General features: G+C 37.9%; 1 pseudogene; it reads left to right on the top strand.

Annotated features, from left to right (window-relative positions):
- Positions 1 to 3,385: 3,385 nt before the first annotated feature.
- LOC100954146 lies at positions 3,386 to 3,970 on the top strand (annotated as a pseudogene).
- Positions 3,971 to 10,693: the final 6,723 nt, after the last annotated feature.

Raw genomic sequence — 10,693 nt, 5'->3', positions numbered from 1 at the left:
TCATCTCCTCAAGAACATTCAATATATTTTCTCTTCCTCAAAACACCATACATTTTTGTTTATATAATGCCACTCATTTAATTTGCCTCGAATCAGGTCTGGCCATGACATTTTAGCCACTTTGCAAGTTTCTCCTCTACCAAATATATAAATGTTAGGTTTCCAGGTCTTAAGACAGGAATTAAAGAATACATTTCTTAGGGATGATTGAGTTTCTAGATCAAATTATGGCTAGGCCAGAAACATGTTGGTTGTTCTGGGATTAGAGCCAAACAATCATAAAGCCAATAACTTTATTATTTCAATTGATTTACTCTTAGTTCATTCTGAGATGACAGAATTAATAATAGAGCTTATTAATTAGCACTCTAATGCCTAAGGTCTTTATTTAGCGCTGCCTCAAACCTGCCTATTATGAAAAGCTAAAATCTCCAACTTGGCACAGAGCTCATTTTTTAACAGTGAAATTTTACACTGAAAAGCACATAATTGAAACAATCTATAGCCTAAAACAGCTAAATGCTACATTTAGCTCATAACAGGTTAGAAGACCAACTTTGTTGAATACTCGACTTTAAATATCTTTTTACTTCCAAGCCCCTGAGACTGCCGGGCAAAAAACCTTCTCCCAGAAGCCTGAGTAACGGGGTTGTATGTGTGGGCTGTGCCCAGGTGATCATCCTGGGAATTTTGGTCCATTCAGCATCCCTTACAATGACAATCCCACTGCTGTAAAATGCAGCAAATACACGTGTAGATCTTTATGCTCAGCTGTGTTTCTGAGATTTCCAATGTCACTTGGGAAGGAGCCCTGGGAAGGACACGGTTACTTTATCTCCCCTTCCTTTCTCAGCCTCTGTACCGAACTTTTTACTCTCTATGTTTATGAGATCCACTTTTCTAACTCTCACATATGAGTGAGCGTGTATGGCGTTTATCTTTCTGTGCCTGAGTTATTCCACTTAACGTAATGACCTCCAGTTCCTATGATGACCTCCAGCTTCTATGATGCTACAAATGACAGGATTTCTTTCATTGTAATGGTTAAATAACAGTCCGTTGTGTATATGTGCTGTATTTCCTTCTTCCAGTCATTCAATAACGGACCCTTAGTTTAATTCCAAATCTTGGCTATTGTCAGTAGAGATGCACTAAACATGGCAGTACAAATATCTGATTTCCTTTCTTTGGGGTCTATACTCAGAATGGGATTGTTAAATCATACACAAATGATATTTTTTTTAGAGAGCTTCCATACTGTTTCCCAGAGTATGGAAATTTCCATTCCCACCAACAGTGTATCAGCATTCCTTTATCTCTGCATCCTTGCCAACGTTCTTCATTTCTTCTCTTTGTGATAACGGCCATCCTAACTGAAATAAGATAAATATCTCATTGTGGTTTTGATTTTCATTTCTCTATTGATTAGTGATTTTGAACATTTTTCCATATTCCTGTTGATCATTTGAATGTCTTCTTTTGAGAAATGTCTATTCAGGTATTTGGCCCATTTTTTAACCAGACTATTTTTTTTTATTGAGTTGTTTGAGCTCCTTACATATCCTAGTTATTAATCCCTTTTTGAATGGATAATTTGCGCTTATTTTCTCCCTTCCTATATGTTGTCTGTTTACTTCATTAAATGTATCCTTTGTTGTGCAGAAGCTTTTTAGCTTAATGTAATCTTGTTTGTTTGTTTGTTTGTTGTCTGTCCTTTTGAGATTTCATCAAAAAAAACCTTGCCCAATGCAGTGATCTTTAGTGTTTCCACAATGTTTTCTTCTAGAATTTGTATAGTTCTAAGTCTTAAATTTAAGTCTGTAGTCCATTTTGAGTTTGCTATTGTATATGGTGAAAGATGAGGATCTAGTTTTATTCTTCTGCATATGGATGTCCAATGCCATCAGTACAGGCTATCATTTCATTTTTGTGGATGCAGCTTCTTCAGTTTCTTTCATCAGTGTTTTATAGTTTTCTGTGTACAGATCTTTCATTTCTTTAGCTAAATTTATTTCTAGGTATATTATATTATTTTAAACTATTGTAATTATGGTTGCTATCTTAACTTCTTTTTCAGATTGATCATTGTTATTGTATAGAAACCCTATTGACTTTTATATATTGATTTTGTATTATGTAAGTTTACTGATTTTTTAATCAATCTGAAGAGTTATTCTTGGTGGAGTCTTATGCTTTTCTAAATATAAAATAATGTCTTTTCTGAACAAGGATAATTTGACTTCTTCCTTTCCAATTTCAATATATTTTATTTCTTTCCCTTACCGTATTGCTCTGGCCAGGACTTCAAGTATCACATGTTTGTCTTATTGTGGATATTAATAGAAAGGCTTTAAATTTTTTCTTACTCAATATTATACTATCTGTGGGCTTGATATATATGGTCTTTATCATGTTAAGGTATGTTCTTTCTATATCAAATTTATTGATTTTTTTTATTAAATCATAGCAGTGTACATTAATACTATCATGGGGTACAGTGTACTGTTTCTATATACAATTTGAAATACTATCACCCATCTGTTTAATATAGCCTTCATGTCTTTTTCTTAGTTATTGTGTTAAGACATTTATATTCTACATTTAGAAAGATTCACATGTACCGTTATAGGATGAACCATAAGCGTGATCCCTCCAATCACCATCCCTCCACCCACCCTCCACCCTCCCCTCCGCTCCCTCTCCCCTTTCCCCATATTCCTGGGCTAAAATTGAGTTATAGCTTTCCTATGAAAGCTATAAATTAGTTTCATAGGTGGGCTGAGTACATTGGATACTTTTTCTTCCGTTCTTGAGATACCTTGCTAAGAAGAATATTTTCTATCTCCATCCATGTAAACATGAAGGCGGTCAAGTCTCCATCTTTCTAATGGCTGCATAGTATTATTAAGGGATGTTGAATCTTATCAAATGCCTTTTCAGAACCTATTTAAATAATTACATGATTTTTGCCCTTTAATGTGTTGATGTGATGTATCACATTTATTAATTTATGCATATTGAACCAATTTTTGTATCTTTGAGATGCATCCCATTTGATCATGATGAATGATCTTTCAATATGTTGTTAAATTCTGTTTCCTAGTATTTTGTTGATGATTTTTTTCATCAGCAATATTGGCCTGTACTTTTCTTTTCTTTTGTTTGAAAGGCACCATTTTGAGAAATCAAATTGTTTATACATGGATGACTGTCAGTCAGGGAGATCTGATGTTCAGAAATCCTAATGACTCATTAGCACTCCACTGGCGTTTACTGGCCATGGCTACCCACTTAAAACTCTATACATTAGAGACAGCACTGGGGCAAGTGAGAGCCGGACAGGCACTGGGCAACTCTGTGCCTCACTGAGGAAAAATAACTAAACATGGGCAAAGGAGATCCTAAGAAGCCGAGAGGCAAAATATCATTATATGCATTGTTTGTGCAAACTTGTTGGGAGGAGCACAAGAAGAAGCACCCAGATGCTTCAGTCACCTTCTCAGAGTTTTCTAAGAAGTGCTCAGAGAGGTGGAAGACCATGTCTGCTAAAGAGAAAGGGAAATGTGAAGATACGGCAAAGACAGACAAGGCCCGTTATGAGAGAGAAATGAAAACCTATATCCCTCCTAAAGGGGAAACAAAACAGAAGTTCAAGGATCCCAATGCACACAAGAGGCCTCCTTCATCCTTTTTCTTGTTCTGTTCTGAGTATCGCCCAAAAATCAAAGGAGAACATCCTGGCCTATCCATCGGTGATGTTGCAGAGAAGCTGGGAGAGATGTGGAGTAACACTGCTGGGGATGACAAGCAGCCTTATGAAAAGAAGGCTGCAAAGCTGAAGGAAAAATACGAAAAGGATATTACTGTATACCGAGCTAAAGGAAAGCCTGATGCAGCAAAAAAGGGAGTCAAGGCAAAAAAAAAGCAAGAAAAAGAAGAAGAGGAAGATGAGGAAGATGATGATGAATAAGTTGGTTCCAGTGCAGTTTTTTTTCTTGTCTATAAAGCATTTAACCCCCCTGTACACAACTCACTCCTTTTAAAGAAAAAAATTGAAATGTAAGGCTATGTAAGATTTGTTTTTAAACTGTACAGTGTCTTTTTTTGTGTAGTTAACACACTACCAAATGTGTCTTTAGATAGCCCTGTCCTGGTGGTATTTCCAATAGCCACCGACCTTGCCTGGTACAGTATGGGGGCTGTAAATTGGCATGGAAATTTAAAGCAGGTTCTTGTTGGTGCACAGCACAAATTAGTTATACATTGGGGATGGTAGTTTTTTCATCTTCAGTTGTCTCTGATGCAGCTTATACGAAATAATTGTTCTGTTAACTGACTACCACTCTGTAATTGCAAAAAAAAGTTGCAGCTGTTTTGTTGACATTCTGAATGCTTCTAAGTAAATACAATTTTTTTATTTAAAAAAATAACTCTATATGTGATCTTAAGACTTCTGGTAGTTTCATATCAAAATTAATAATATTCACAATATCTCTTCTGTAGCCACAATGTCTGCAAGGTTTTTATAAGCTCCTCAAATTCTTAAAAGCAACTATAGATAAATTGCTCTAAACTTTATCTTCTAGCCTTTTCACTTGAAAATAACAGATTCCACTTACATTGGAGGTATTTGCTTTGGAATTTTAATGCCAGAATTGATAGGGGAAAATGAATTAATTTCCTACCCCACATTATTATTTTTTCTTTTATTTTTCTGATGCCTGCATTCAGGTTCAGAGAAAGAACAAAGTCAAGACTGACATAGGAATTTTCATGGCTTGACAAAGTCTTTCTGAAGACCTCTGCACCACACGTTTTCAAGTCGATTCAATAAACAGTAGGCAAATAGTAAATGATGGCTGTGGATTCCAGAAACTCAAAATACAGGTCCAATCACCATGTAAAAGAAAAAAAATCAGCAACAAACAGAAATATGTGTAAATTTGTTCTGAGAAACAAGAGGAAAATCTCAGTAATAAGGTGAGAGTGTTCAAGATTTAGTATGTGAATAGGAAGCCATTGCTTGGGCTTTTGAACTGAAATGTCAGGAACTCAGAAAAGAAAACAAATAATTTAAGTAAACTAGTTTTGATCTGCAGAGAAAATCTGTGGGAAAAAGAAAAGTCCTTCCAGCCCCACAAATCTAAGTATTGTCTCTAGATACAGCATTGGTGAGAAAAGTTCAGTCTAGGCAGAAGACCCAAGTTGTGGGCTGTTCCTGTTGGAAAGACGCAAACTCTTAACACAGGAGAATGAAAAGAGCCCACAGGGAGAAAGAGCCGTCATGAATAGGACTCATGGAGAGTTTTAGATAAATTGGTGTAACAAAAGCCACTCAGAGCTTCTAGAACTTGACAACCAAGGAAAGCCAATACTTAAGAAAAGAAACAAATGCAGAGCTCACACCAGATCTCCCAAAGAACCTGATGGCCCAGCCTTTAGAACGACAACAATGCAGGACGGTATCTTGGATGTTTGTCCCCCAAACCTCACATTTAAATTTGATCCTCAGTGCTGGAGGTGTTTGGGTCAAGGGGGTAGATAGCTCATGACTAGTTTGGTGCTGTCCTGTCTCGTGGTAGTGAGTGAGTTCTTGCTCTGTGACAGTGATTTTTCAACCTGGGGCACACTGGTATGCCATGAGAGCATCTTAGGTGTGCTGTGAAAAATTTTTAAAAATCATTAAATTCTTTTCTTTTTTTTTCATTTAACATTTTTTTTTTCATAATTTCTTTCTTTCTTTTTTTTTTTTTATTGTCAGGGATTCATTGAGGATACAAAGAACCAGGTTACATTGATTGCATTTGTTAGGTAAAATCCCTCTTAGAATTATGTCCTGCCCCCAAAATGTGTGTCACACACTGTGAACGCCCTACCGCCCTCCCTACTTCCCTTTCTCTGCTCTCCTCATCTCTGACCCCCCACCATGTACTATATCATTAATTGTCCTCATATCAGAATTGAGTACATAGGATTCTTGAATTATTTCAAAAGAAGTTCGAAGCTCATCTAACTACATATATTTTTTACTCTTTTTCTGATCAACATAATTTAAGTGTGCCATAGAAGTTTATCTATAGGTTCAAGTGTGCCATGAGATCAAAAAAAAAGTTGATCTCTGAGTTCCTTCAAGTGCTGGTTGTTAAAAAGAGCCTGTCACTTCACTTCCTCTTGTTTCTCTTGCTTCCTCTTTCGCCAGGTGATGGTAACTTATACCTGGTCCCCTTTGACTTCATCCATGAATGGAAACAGCCTGAGGCCCCCACCAGAAACAAATGCTAGAGCAATGCTTCTTGTGCAGCCTGCAGAACTATGAGCTGAATAAATCTCTTTTCTTTATAAATTGCCCAGGCTCAGATATTCATTATAGCAACACAAATGGACTATGATGTATAGTAAGACATGCAAAGAGAAGAGACTTTTTATGCAGTGTAAGAAAGATTTTTCACTGGAGAAATGATTTATTCAGATAAGTTTTAATTTCTCAGGGAAAAATAAATATGCATTACATGGGTGGAGGGCTCACCTGTGGAGGATGGGGGTCAAATTATTTTTAAAGAAGTGACCTTTGGTCACATTACCTTACTGATAGCTTATTATTTGGTTGTTTCTGTCATCTGGTGCCCATTGTTTAACTCTTTGGTGAATTGGTTTAATGAGGAGGCTGAATCTAATTTGAAAAGAGAGAGAATCACAGAAGGATCTCAGCTTGGTGTACCTTGTGGCCTTGTGGTCATGGAACGTTCTGAGAAGATCCATGACGGAAGTTTCTAAGACAACAAAAGGCATATTTATAATGTTTTGGGAAATTGGACCAATTCACCCTCCCAAGTGGAAAATAACAAAGAAGCAGGAACAAGGATGGATGAAATAACTGGATTTTTCTAACACCAAGTCTCTTTCTTTAAAGCAAGTAGCCAGCACCTCCAGGGTGAGCACAGGATTGGCTCCAAGGCCCATTAAGTGAACAAAAGAAAGAAGAGAGAGTAGGAAAATACTCCTCTCTTGAAGAAACTCAGTGTTTCTCTTCATTGTTGTTTAGTATCAAGGACCACTATGGGTGGTTAGATTTTAACATTACTTACTTGCTGTGTTCATCATTAGAACAAAGTGTTAGTGCAGTCTTATTTGTACAATGCAAAAAAGTAAATGTTTGTCTTCAACTCCCTCTATCACCACCCTTTTGTAAACAGTTTGAAAAAGCCACATATATAATGCTAGTAAATCAACGTGAAAGGAAAATTTGAAGTTGAGGTTGGCACAATCAGATTTACACTTAGTAGGTATATCTGGGGCCACAGAATGGCTGAAATCCTGCCCTATGTGATTTGGTTTTTTTTGCAACCCATGTCTCTGTCTATCCCTCTGATTCCTATAGTCTCTCTCTCTCTCTCCCATCCTTCTCTCTTCGTCTCTCTTTCTCCCTCCTCTCATTCTCTTTCTCTCTCACACACACGCACACACACACATCCACACAAACACTTTCACCCTCTCTCAACTTTTTCCAACTCATCTACAATCTTTCTTTTAGACATAGAAATCAGTTCAGCACACAAGAAAAGGGCTGTGTGAAAAGGGGGTTCTCTGGGTTTCCAATACCTTTTGTACTACTGTCCAGGGATTAATCTTTGGGGCTTGTTAATTATGTTCTTGAGCCTTTCTTGGCCATCTGTAACATAAGAATAGTAGAATAACCCATTTACCTAATCTGTGTACCTGGATCCCATACATCTCTCCTTTGGAGGGAGACTCACCTTAGATTGAGTTCATTTAGGTACTGACTACACATCAATCAGAAGTAGGAAATTAAGAAAAACAATTATATATATATATGTGTGTGTGTGTGTATATATGAAACATAATGTATTTCTGATTTTTATCACAAATTGCATAGCATTTTCAAATAAATTATATCACTTGTTTACCAAAACAGCCTTCTGTAGTGGCTTCACTGATCTGGAAACTGAGGCTCAGAGAAATTGAGTTATCTGCCCAACTTAGCACAGCTGAATGGGGCAGCACTGGGATTCAGTCCAAAGTCCCCTGGACCTGATTCCAGTTCTTTCCTCTCCTCCATCCTGGATAAATGTGTATGTATAATGTCCACCAAGTGGCTTTACCATTTTGAAAAATGGAGAATAATTCACTTTGTCTCACCTCCTTAGTTTTTCCTTAATTATTTCATTAGCAAGCAATCCAGTTTGAAGAATTTTCCAGTCTTCCAAAGCGTGTTACACTCCTCAGTATTCATGCAATGTTATGATTTTCCTGTAAAATTGAATAATCTCTGTATTTAGCGTGTTCTCCCACACTGAGTCAGAGAGAAAAGGGCATCTGTCTATGCGTCAACACTGCTATTTAATTCTCTTAGGTCACGGCTATTTAAACCCTCACATCCATAAATTGCATCTCTGTCTCTAGCAATTCTCTCAGTAATAAAAAAAATTACAACTTCAATTTTCACATCCAGCATCCAAATTGAGAATAGGTCAATAATTTCCATCATTCAATTGCTACTACAAAATGAACCAGTTTACTGTAAATTTCACATTCCGTGGCATTTTGTCCTTGTGGAAAATATTTCAACAACCTCACTTGCCCAGATTCCTTTTCTAGAAACAATTGTACCACCCTCCAGACTGAATTCTCTATGCTTGATCTTCTAGAGATAAAGTTACTCTCGCTCCCTCAGCCAACATCCAACCAAGCAAAGCAGTTAGTAGGCAGCAATTAGTCTTTGCTCCTGCCTTATTCACTAAATTTTTAACTAAACCAGAAGTCCCATCTTGGGATTTGGATTCTACATTTACTCTTGATTTGAGCACATCTGCCTTGTCATATAGTGAGAAAAACAAGTGCTGTTGTTTCTCAGGCACATTGTTAGATAACAACATGGCATTAGCCAAGTTTGTTAATTAAGGGAAAGTCAAAATTATACAGTACCACTCTAAGCCTAGATTCAGTTATTTTCCTCCCTCCGTTTTCTTCTTGGAATCTCTTAGAGATTTTTTTAAAACAGAAATAGTCGGGCTGGTGTGTTAGGAGTCTGAGAAGGGTAAGAATGTGTGAAATGTGAGATAATTCCATGAAAACACTTTGCTTTGTATGGGTCTTTCAGACATCCATTTAAGGAATCCTGAGGAGTCTATTCCCTCTCAACAAAGCATAGCAAAGAAAATAAAACCAGCTTTATAGGCTCTGTGTTTCAGAAAAAACTCCCCTTCCTGGATCCCAATTTTACAAGAGCTACATGGAGGTTATAGCCACTTAGACCACATTGGTGAGGTATTATATGGAAAAAAAAAAAAACCCAAAGGTTCACAGGATATATTATCAATTCTAATCTACTGCAGATTTTTATTGCTTCTAACATTAAATGTTCCTCACCTTTCTATAGCACCTTGATTTGGACATCAGAAGGATATGTTGGGGAAATGACTTACCACCTATAAAATCAAAGTCCAAGCCTTGGTTTGACCAAAAATAGTTGACATCTTCTTCAAAGCTTGTCTCCCATAAGAGTAGAGGGAATTCTCTGTTTCTACAATAGTTGAAGGCAATGCTGTTAAAGAGTAACAGGAGTCCATTCACCAGTGGTTTCCAAGCTCTTACTGCTGCCCAGCTGCCCAGTCCTCCTCGTGGGGGAGGGGGGTCAGATAGAATAGAGATGGGGTGAGGACTAAGGGAGATAACATTTCAGACAGGACAGACTAGGTTATGCTGTACTAATTACACACACACGCATACACATACACACAATCCCAATGGCTTAAAATAACAAAGCTTCACTTCGTACTCACACAACCTGAGCTTCCCAAATGGTACAGAGTCTCTGTTTGCATCATCATCATCCACACTCAGAAATCCAGGAGGGGGGAGTAGCCACCATTTGCAACAATGCATTTCCCATTATTATGGGGAACAGAGGAAAGTTCTGGCTACTAATGCTCCCACTGGAAAGTGACAGGTGTCAGTCATGCCTACATGTTATTGACCAAATAATTGTCCCAGAATCCCACCTAGATGCCAAGGAAGTATAATCCTACTATGTTCCCAGAGGGAAGAGCTCAATATCTATCACAGTACTAAAGATCACAATAATACTTTGATTTCTCTTCAGATGATAGAAATCTTTTGCCTCAAGATCACTGTAGTTGGGGAAGAAAGAGGCAAGGACAATGAGTAGCTCTGGGTCTGAGATGGGGGCATTGTGCCCTGCAGGAGAGCATGTGGGATAGGGAAAGGAAGTCTCTACCTGATCAGGGTCCTTGGGCTTGTGGTGGGAAATTTCGCAGGCATGAGAAGTGATTTCCCCAAATTCCCACTGGTAGGATTGGGACTTTTGGTTTTTTTGCCCATGTCTGGTGCTTCTTGCATGTTCCAAGCTGTCACACTGAGCAATTGAAAGCTGGATCTCTGCCCTCTAGGCACTTCCAATGAAGCTGGGTGAAAAAACTGACACAGAGCACACAATGAATGACTGGAACTGCCCAGGTCAGTACAACAGAATGAACAGGAGTTCAGAGCACATGTGCCTGGATAATTAAGGGAAGCCTTTCTGAAGGAGACAGGATTCACAGTCATCTTCAAAGGATCAACAGTATTTGTGTCATGGAAGGAGAGGACAGAGAGCCTTCAAAATGAACAGAACAGCAGGAACAGAGGCAAAAGGGAAGGCGAGAGTGGGGCATCT

Source organism: Otolemur garnettii, unplaced genomic scaffold (genome assembly GCF_000181295.1).
Source record: "Otolemur garnettii isolate 467f Iridium unplaced genomic scaffold, OtoGar3 scaffold00008, whole genome shotgun sequence".
Taxonomy (NCBI): Eukaryota; Metazoa; Chordata; class Mammalia; order Primates; family Galagidae; genus Otolemur; species Otolemur garnettii.
The sequence above is the reverse complement of the archived record's forward strand: the minus strand, read 5'-3'. Positions and strand labels throughout refer to the sequence as shown.